Source organism: Plutella xylostella, chromosome 21 (assembly GCF_932276165.1).
Source record: "Plutella xylostella chromosome 21, ilPluXylo3.1, whole genome shotgun sequence".
NCBI lineage: Eukaryota > Metazoa > Arthropoda > Insecta > Lepidoptera > Plutellidae > Plutella > Plutella xylostella.
The window spans coordinates 7,639,558-7,649,942 of NC_064001.1; the positions used below are offsets into that span (position 1 = coordinate 7,639,558).

Sequence of the window (10,385 nt, forward strand, 5' to 3'; positions counted from 1 at the left end):
TGCGGAAACTATCATGAAACTTTTGATAGATAATGTAGGTATGTAGATGACAGGAGAAAACGTAAACTTTTTTAGTTTTAAAAAATAACAAATCCCGTACTAGAGGCCCAGAACCCATTATACTCGTAACTGTGAGTGCCTTTATGGACCCCGCCCATGGGGTGGAACATTTCGCAACTTTTCAACCAGAAAATAATCTACACGGGATGCTCCCAACTTTGTGAACAGTTTATTTGTCGAAAATCGTTAACAAGAATTAAAGAACAGTTGATGCGTGCGTTTTTGGACTTCATAATTGTTTTCAAGGTTTGAAACTCTATATAATTAGTATACGTCGATGTAACTCTAGATAAGTGGTAGCAATGGCTTGGAAACCAGTCCATGTAGCGGGAGATACACGCTATGTAGGAAAGCTTTTCTTATGGGTCAAAATACATATAACCCAAACACATCACATATAACTTTCAATCAATTTCCCGAAAGTTTTCATAAAACATTGACTACATCAACAAAAATTATAAACCTATTTACCTTTGCCTGACAACTTGAAACCTGAGTAAGCACAACAAATGAAAATACCGTGTCACCACACTACTTTTGTGGCAACTTTGTTACACTAACTAAACACATTAAATCTTTCCCCTACTAATGTTATAGCTCTACGTACGAGCGCTTATGACGCGAGGCCTTACGCAAACATTTGTGTAGCCCCTGTATAATAACGAGTGGTGTTGTCAAACCGGAAACTTTGACCAAAACCCGCCCTAGCATAGCTACCGTGGCATGAACAATGCGCTTTGTGTTGTACCGTAACATTCCTTGAGGACCCTTCAATTATTATTCTGACGGGTCCCACTGGAACTGTTTCAAGATTTTACATTTATGAATAGGTAAGTGTTTACGCTGGTTAACTGTTCACCCGGGATATTATCACTAAGCGTACATAACGCTGCCAGTGAGCGCAAAATGTAAGCAACGGACGCATTTCATTCAGTATACTTTGTATACAAATTCACATAAGTACGACCACTACATCAGCTGGTTCTCCACACCTACATTTATGAAAATCCCTTTGGTCCGATGCGTTAGATACCGATAGGTGGACGCTTACCTTTAGAATGAAGTCTGTCTAGAGTGCCTGGGCTGGATTAGTAGTAGTATGTAGTATTATTAGCCCCTGTTTCACAATGTCTGGTTAGTCGCTACCTGTCGGATAAAATACATGCTGTCACTGTCTAAAAAATTATAACAGAGAGTGACAGCATGTATTTTATCCGTCAGGTAGTAACCAGACATTGTGAAACAGACCAAGGTAAATAATGGGGTTACGCTATTTTTGATAAGCAGTTCTTGACCAGGGTTTGTTGGTTAAACAAATTAAATCTGCGCTTTTCTAAATTCTTACACAATGAAAGTAAAACGAAACACTAAATAAATATTATTCTGAAGTAAATATTAAAGAACACGAAACCGGATTATCTGTGATTAGAGGAATTATTTTTGTTTGAGCCGAGAAAATCTCTTCAAGAAAGTAAAACAAGATTCTCATAAAATTTTATTTTATTTTAAAAGATTTACACAATTTTATTCCTTCTTCCATCAACATCAAAGCTTCTGTTACGCCTACAGCAGCCTCCTTCAGGAAAAAGATAGATGGGGTAACAAGGACAGGTAGTTATTATAGGTATGGAAGTATGAAAAAAGTTGTTTTGAATTACCGACTTTTCTTGAGGGCGATCATTTTGTAACTAGGTTTGTTTGTATGGAGTTTTACTTAGACCTTATCTACATTTTGTCATCTTCACCATGTATGTACATAATATGTGTCAAAATATAAACATAAACTTGGAGCAAGGAAACATCAACAAAACAAATATACAAGTAGGCATTGTAGTTGTTTTGCTAATCAAGTTGATGTTAATCTTTGATAACTTGATAAGTTTGCTCATGCATTGGATAAGTTGTCTACCTACATACTGGTAGCATATTTATTCTACCAACAACGCCCTTAGAAGGTCTTTTCAAAAACTTTTGAACCATGTACGATGGAACAGGGACTTTTATATTAACTCTGTTTACTTGCTTTTTGTGTTTTATATTGTAAATATGTCATTTATTTAAATAAATTTCCTCATTTATTTATTGAAGTAGTCCATTGGGCCGATATTTAGTTTTTTTTTTTAATTCAGATAAATTTTGAAAACACATCAAGCTTAAAATAACTAATGAGCAATAACCAGCCGCAGAAGATCTAATCAGGAGTTAACAGCGGGCTACTGTTTCGCCAGCAAAGTCCTAAGCGCCCATTACCAACCAGTCAGCTCAGACAAGAATTAATTTCAGTCAAGTTCAGGCGACCCACCAACCTCCCGAGCGAACCACGACTCTATTACACGGTGTTAAAGTTAGCGATGGTATCGCAATATCACATTAGTGAAGGCAACGTTAGCCTGGCTAGCGGTAGCGATGACTCGTCAAATATTGAACGTTATGAATATTTTAACACACGGAAAATACGTCTGGCCCTAAGCGTAAACGTGGGTCTTGGAGGTTTTGAAGGTATTTTTGTTTGTATAGGTACAGAAACACTATAAAACTACGGATGAAAAGCCTACCAAGTTAACTGCATACATTCTATGTCAAAAGTTTACTAATAGTTTCCCCTAGATTCACCACTTAAGGGGATTACGAAACCTAAAATGCTAAAGTCGGTTTGATATACTTGATTGGATTGGAAAAACGGTAGCTTCTATCACTTTGAGAAAAATATATATTGTAGCAGAGGGTATACTCAACATGATATTTGCTTAGAAATTGGTGCAGGATTATAATAAGTATGTTAAAAAAAATTGCAAACAGACCATGTCTTTTGCCATTTTTCGACTTATTATGAAAAAACCCTCGAAATCAGAGGGCCCATTTTCATGGAATCTTATATGTATGTGTAGGTAATTAAATTCTTAACAAAGTTACCTTAAAGAGTTGGATTTAATGGACCAGAAGTCAACTTTTTTTGCAAAAAACTAATAAATTCCGGTTAAAAAATGATGACGCCGTGACAGATTTCAGATTTCTTCAGTCGTCGCCCTGGTGGCGGCCTGTTAGGAGCAATACCCATGCCATTTTATTTTTAATCAAATATTTCACAAAAACTGATTAAATCAACAAATGATGACTGCAAATATTATAATACATATGCATTTGCTATGAAAAGTTAATTTTCTAAACATTTTAGATGGAGAAAAGCCGAAAATTCTTAGAAAACATTTCGCCTTTTCGATTTGTTTACATTTTTTACTATAGAGTTACAGATGCATAGATAAAGGTAAACATTACACATAATGACACTTATTAGATTCTCCGAATAAGAACTATACGGTCAATACAGTATGCCAAAGCGCGAGCCTGTTTATATTCTGAGGGGTAATAATTTAACTTTATTTTATTTTAACGGTTGTGTATGCTAGGTAAGCTACACAATATACAGGGTGTTGAAAATTAAGTTCTCAATTTGTATTATTTGAAACCAAAAACCGTAATTTTTTATAATATATATTTTAAGATGTGGTAGTCTGTACACTAAAGGGTGTTCAAAAGTATAAGTACTTTTAAAAATTGAAGAACTAAAATGTACTTACATATTTTTTTAAATCTATGAAGGTATTTAACAAGCTTTGCAAAAAAAGCGGTTAAGTGCGACTTTATCTACATATCTACACACATACATACACTCTCACTCCTTGTACTAATGTACTCCCTTGCGGGGTAGGCAGAGGTGCATTGCTGCACCCACTACCTCTGTAGTACGTGGTGGTACGGTCTCGACCTTTCGGACAGTCAGTTTGGCATCCGAAATGCGTGATCGTTCGTTCACTGTCGGAGCAGGATGAGAACTAGCTCTTAGCTTAAAAATAGTAACCGCGTTCCTAGAGGGCTGACATCCCAAGGATTCATTACGAAAAAATGGACAACATTTCATTTTTTTTACCCTACATTTTTATTAGCTATTCGGAAAGTTTATTAAAAATTAGAGGACCCGTATTTTTTTATTTTTCATGTACATTTATTTTTCCATGTTATTTTTAACTTTAAAGTTTATTATTTTAAAACCGGAAGTGACGTCACATATTAGGCTCAATTTTGATTTAAGTCCTTTGCCTTAGTCTCGAAAAAAAAAACATAAATGACACTGACAACTGACAGGTGACATAAACTTTGTTTACGTGCCAACCAGCAAATGGGTCATTTTCAAATGACAAAAAAAGTGTGACATTGATAATTCTGATGATACAAAATACTTATCATGAAAAAATAATTTTACTAAGCATTCCAGTCAAGCATAATTGAAACACATGAATGCATAATATATTACTATTTTAAAATAAATATAATGTACTTACCCCAATTTTTTTAGCTATGTAGGCGGTGGCATGCTCTGGGACATATTATATAGCGGGTCATCTCTTAATGCGTACTAACCATTTTATATACGATCAATAAAAAAAAAAGTCAAAAAGTGTCGGAACAGAATTTATGAAAATGACCCAAATAAACAACAAAACGTCACGATAAAACGTCAACGTCAATCAAAAATGACAGTGACAGTTACTTTTTTTTTTTCATCGATAGGCTTTGAGCAACAAAATTCATCGCACCTAATGCATGACGTCATCAGCACTTTTTGTCTATTTTATGAATTTCTCCAAAATGATACATCCAAAAAATTCAAAAATATTTTTTTCGTGGCCTTTATAGCTAAATCTCGAAATGGTTTCCGATTTATAGCAGCTTTAGTTTTTTGAAATGTTGTCCATTGCTGGAGCTGTGCTCGCCATGCAGTGCATGGGCTACTTAGGAATCTGGGAGGCTGTTGCAAAGGAGTCTGTTGCCTCTATACGGTACGGGTGCCGTGCGATTTATGGCCCTTCCAGGAGCACCTGTTTTGTCAAGTCGAAGAGAATGGCTCGTATTCGACGCAACCTGCAGTACTGGTGGGATTGGTTGGAGGTCTGGACAGCACGTAGCTGCAGCAGCCGTCATGCCGTCATTCGACGCATAGATGCAAAAAAAAGTTGAAATTCATGTTAATAATTAGATTTTAATTTTACAATATTGCAAAAAAATAATATTAACATTGTTGAGTATGTTATTTTATTTTAGTAAAGTAGGTAGTAGTAAAAACAAAGGCTTATTGCATAGTTTTCGTTCACGCTCGCCTACATCGCACGTTGTATATGAGAATAAAGGGAATTACTAAATTTTCTTGTTTAAAAATCACGGTTTCTGGTTTAGAGGAAAACAAATTGTAAAATGCGGAATACAGTTTTTTTTTTCGAATAAAGAGTAAAACAAAACATGTAAATTCAAAAAACGTTTCTATTGACACTAGGGCATACAATACCGCAATACCGGGAACCCGGAAAAAAAATAAGTATTTTTCAATACCAGTATTGAAAGTTAATACCGGTATTGAAGTAATACCGGAATCGGACTTTTTAGGCTATAAATAAAGCGATTAAGGTATAGTTAGCCTTGTGTTCTTATATACTATGAAAGCGCACTTGTTTCCAATAGTTTAATGTAGTTTTTGGCCGTTGGAAATCTACTGTTGCCCATGCGTAAACCGACACCAATTTTTTTTTTTCAAATCTATCATTTTAACTCTAATACTCAATTGTCGTAGAAATCTATATCTATAATTACAGAATTTGATTGCCTTTTCTTGTTTAATTTTGGCCTATAATCCTTTAAACACAATATTTGCCATTTATAACAACAAGAAAGTCTAATACCGGTATTAGTACCGGAATCCCGAAGTAGTAATACCGAAACTCAATACCGGTATTGAAAATTATTACGGTATTGCATGCCCTAATTGACACCAACTGACACTAATTGACTTTTCGCCGAGAAAAGTGGAGTTACAATGTTTGCGATCTAAAGTGATTATAGAATAATTAGAACTATCTATTTTTTTTCAGTTCACTCCTTGACTTGAAAATAACTTTTTTTATAATCGTTATTACAAAACCGCAATTTTTTTAATACAGCAATATTTGTAGGTACTTACAGTGAGCAAAAGAGCGCAACAAGGTTTTATTTTTTTTTGGTTTTAAGAAACAAAAATATTATTTCTATCATATCCAAAATACACATACTTAAGTACATATTATACCTCACCCAGACCACCCCATATCACCACCTTTGCCAGCTACGTGACCTTTTGGGACACCCTGTATATGCAGAGTTCTGCAAACTACTGTTCTGCTTTTAAAACACCAAAATAAAACAGGTCGTCTAACTAAAAGGTCACGTGACCAAAAAAAAATATATGGAGAAGCGTTTTTTTTTTTCACGAATATAAAAAAATACGTAGGATAAAAGTTATTCAGAGTAACGCCCTTTCGGCTAACTATACTTTTTTTAATACAACACCCTGTAGTCCCTCTTATATTAAAATCTGCCCCCAAGTGAGGCTATAATTAATTCGCGAAAAAAAAAAAACGCGAATTTTTACATTCTGATTTCATTTCCAGGGTTTTAGACATAACATCAATAACATGCTGCACAGTGCACACGTAGGTTTCGGCTTAGTTTAGTATACCCTTTTTGCAACAACCTGTATAAATATCGGCACGGGCACGACTTTTTATAATTAATGATTAAATATTAAAAATACTTTCAAATAAAAATAAATATTTTCGTATCACTTATAAAACAATATTACTTAGTATATGTTTAACAAAGTGGCATGTCTTCACTTTAATGTTTTCGAGTACTATGTTAAAATTTCATGTCATTGTCCGGAGAACGCCCCGCATACCTCAACCCCCCTCACTAGATTTGACAGATTCTGATTTTCTTCTAGCTTTAGTGACAGCCTTAATAAACACGCAAACTTTCATAGTTAATGCACTAATTGTAACAGTATTCTCAGTGGAACCTTTTCATTGCCCGTGAGTGTATAATAAGAACAATGAGTATTTTATCATGTTTCTATTCAATAATTATTTACGATCCCAACTTACATCGTGCGCTCAGATTAAAAACGAGTGAAACAAGAGACTGGGATCCAGCTTTACAATTTATTTAGAAAATACTTTCATGAAATCTAGAATATATTCAAATTTCGGTTCTAAGAAAGCGACTTTTTGTAATACATAGGTAAGAAGTAGATATCAACCCATGTCACTTTTGCTTAATTGTAATAATAACAAATATAATATCTGGAACACTCATCTTTATTTTTGACTTTCCCTTCATCAAATCGGAATTAAATTGAACCGTTTATCACGAAAAACAAAATAATAATAGCAAATCAACAACTCATAATTAAATCCTTTGTTGAAATAAAATATCAATCTAAATTGTACCCTTTAGAGAAAGGTTTTGTTTCCAAATAAATAATAATTACTCTCCGCCAAAAGCAATTTTTCACTAGATTTAAAACAGAAATGGACTTTTACCTTCAGCGGATATTATTTGTAGGTATTACCTTAGTTTAGTATTTTTTAAATATTAAGATACACTCACGGGCAATGAAAAAGTTCCAGTCAGAAAAGCACCAAGTTATTCCTAAGTGGTAAAGGACGCCGTCTGCAATATTTAAGTACATATAAAAGCTATGGCAGTGACATGGAAAATGTTATCTTTAAATCTTTTCAAAATTGATATTATTATAATACAAAGAGAGAGAGCATGTAAAGTAACAGGGCACCTATCTGTAAGGTGATAAATAAGTTACAAAACCGTTCAATAGCTAAAACGTTCAATATTTTTTTAATGAATATATGCGTTTGGTTTGTTTAATGACCGCGCACAGCCGTGGTAATATAGATAGATACTATAATATGTCCCCACATATCATATTACATATTACTGTTGGAAACACATTTTATGTATATTATTATATATATGTCTATTTGTAGAAAAAACGCTTACCTGAACCCACTGCCGACGCGCGGAAATTTACTATGTCAAAATCCGCAATCCGCGCGGTGAGGCGATGCGTGTGTGAATCGCCTTCATCATCACGACCCATCACGTCCCCACTGCTGGGGCACGGGTCTCCTTCCAATGAAGGAAGGGTTTACGCCTAGTCCACCACGCTGGCCTAGTGCGGGTTGGGAATCGCCTTAGATCTACTCAAATGATAAACTATTTCTCAGCCGCTTAACTGGTGGTACAGGAGTTTTTGTATTTATTAAAATAGGTAATACCTACTGATGAGCAGTGTGCGTAAGGTATTGTTTCACATACTGGCCCATGCCGTCACTGCCTAATACATTATTATAGTGAGTGGCAGCATGTCTTTTACCCCACGGGTAGCCATTATCCAGACATTGTGAAAAAGGCCTTTATCTAAATATAAGTATCAGTTATCAGTTTATCACAGTCATGTGTGTAGTTCGTGTACATCTTACAACATTGCAGAGAATCAAATCCATAGTTAGGTACATCTTTCGAATTCGTCAGAATTTTATGTAGAAGGGATCGAATAAAAGTTTTGTGAGAGACCTTTGAATAAGAATAAAATCGTGTCTTGAAATCCTAGACCATTTTCCCAAAAAAGTCCAAATAATCTGGGTTTACTGAATAATAAACATGTAAATACCGCAAAATCGATATTCAAGTATTCATTATACATATAAGTAGGTATATTGAGTTAATTATACTTAGGTGCTCACTAATTATTTTGTAATAGTTTATTTAAATCAGCTTCTTGCAGCTAATAAAAACCTATAAGCAACTAAACTAAAAAAACAAATATAGGTAGGTATCAAAATGATATATTATGTTAAACATTTTACGTAAATTCAAAATTCCACACACATTTACATATTTTTTAAACTAAGCCGGCGGCGTGAAGAAGATAAAAATGCAAAGAATGTGTTTGTCTAGCAAACGTTACAGCCCCACAGAGCCGCAACCAACATTTTAGAGCGCTCCAGAGTCCTATCAGACACGGCACGCGCCGAAAATTTAATTAAAAAAACACTACTAACCTGCAAAATTTGAGGGTCATTGCTCGTTCATCATACTGAACGAAACGTTATTTAGCATCTAGTCTAGTTTCACTGATCACGTCAAACGCACTGGTTGGCCGAGCACATAACTCACTGATCACAGCTTTCGAACTAAAAGTTCGTAGAGAGACTTCGGAGTCGTCGGCGAAGCGCGGTACGGTCGCCCGTAGCGGCGGTAGTTCGGAACTGACGCGCTTGACGCGGGCCGACGCCGCGCGGGCGCGCTCAGTAGCATGCCACAGTCGGAACCAGCTGATACTTACTGGAGTATACGGTGTGGTGTACGGTTATAAAGTGAATGCTCATCTTTGAAACAATAAAAATATAAAATTATATTCTTATTATTAATGTTGCCCGGAGGTGGCGTTGGTGCCAACAATCGACTTTTTTTTCGCTTATTAATCATAAGTTATTTAAAATTTTGACAAATATATACTTACTTAATTCTATACATACATTTAAAAATATATAATATCGCTTACTATCAACCGAAACTTTTGTTTCGATCTCAAAAATGGCTTAAGTAAGGGTGGCGTTAATACCTGCGTTTATCACGCATAGTAGTGTATTAAGTAACAAAATTAAATTAAACTTACAAATTTAATGTCTTTAGTACTACCCCTTAAGAGCCTCTAAAACTGTTTAATAGTTTAGCTTAACTCCGGATTAAGTTGTTCTTCGTTAACTGTTTTCAAGACAGTAATAGTTTATTAAACTAGAATGTATTTTTGATTTCAATGAATCAACAATTATGTACAATGTAGAATGTAGGTTAGATTATTGATCACCACTGAAATCTAACTTACAAAAACATATTTACAGACTAAGAACAGTGTACAATGGCGATCTCTTACAGTCAATTCCGTGAATGAAATCATACATACTCAATAACGTTTTTTAATACCTCCTCAAAGTCGTAAAGAAGTTCTTTCATTAAATTTTATTCTAAAGTCTCTATCGACGCCATCATGTAATATTCTCTACTAGTTTTACTAGGTACCCTTTGTTTTAGTATTCTATGAGCAGTATAAGTATAATATTTATGTCTGTATACTTGCCTTTATACGGCTATATTGGTTAACCATAATTTTAACATCTTCCGGAATCAACTACTTGAGGAAAACAAAATTAAGTTTCATCGTGATCGTGACAAAATTGCAGAGGATACTTAATATTGCTGCGAGGTTGAAAACCAATAAAGTTAGATCCTGGTTAATAAAATTGTACGTAGCACCTGCATAAAGGTAGGTATTGACAAACATTACAAGGTGTAATGTAACAGTCCGTAGTGTTACGGGGTTTTTGGACCCCAGCGTTGCGTAACATGCTCGCTGGGAATGTTATGTTACAGTCCGTAAC

At 34.8% G+C, this 10,385-nt stretch overlaps 1 protein-coding gene across 2 annotated transcripts in view; it reads right to left on the minus strand.

Annotated features, from left to right (window-relative positions):
- The window catches only part of LOC105393007, a 65,582-nt gene extending 56,382 nt beyond the window's left edge, over positions 1 to 9,200 (minus strand). For both annotated transcript variants that reach the window (XM_048628542.1, XM_048628541.1), the window contains exon 1: positions 9,006 to 9,200. The gene's annotated coding sequence lies outside the window, so the exon portion shown is untranslated. The remainder of the gene's footprint in view (positions 1 to 9,005) is intronic.
- Positions 9,201 to 10,385: the final 1,185 nt, after the last annotated feature.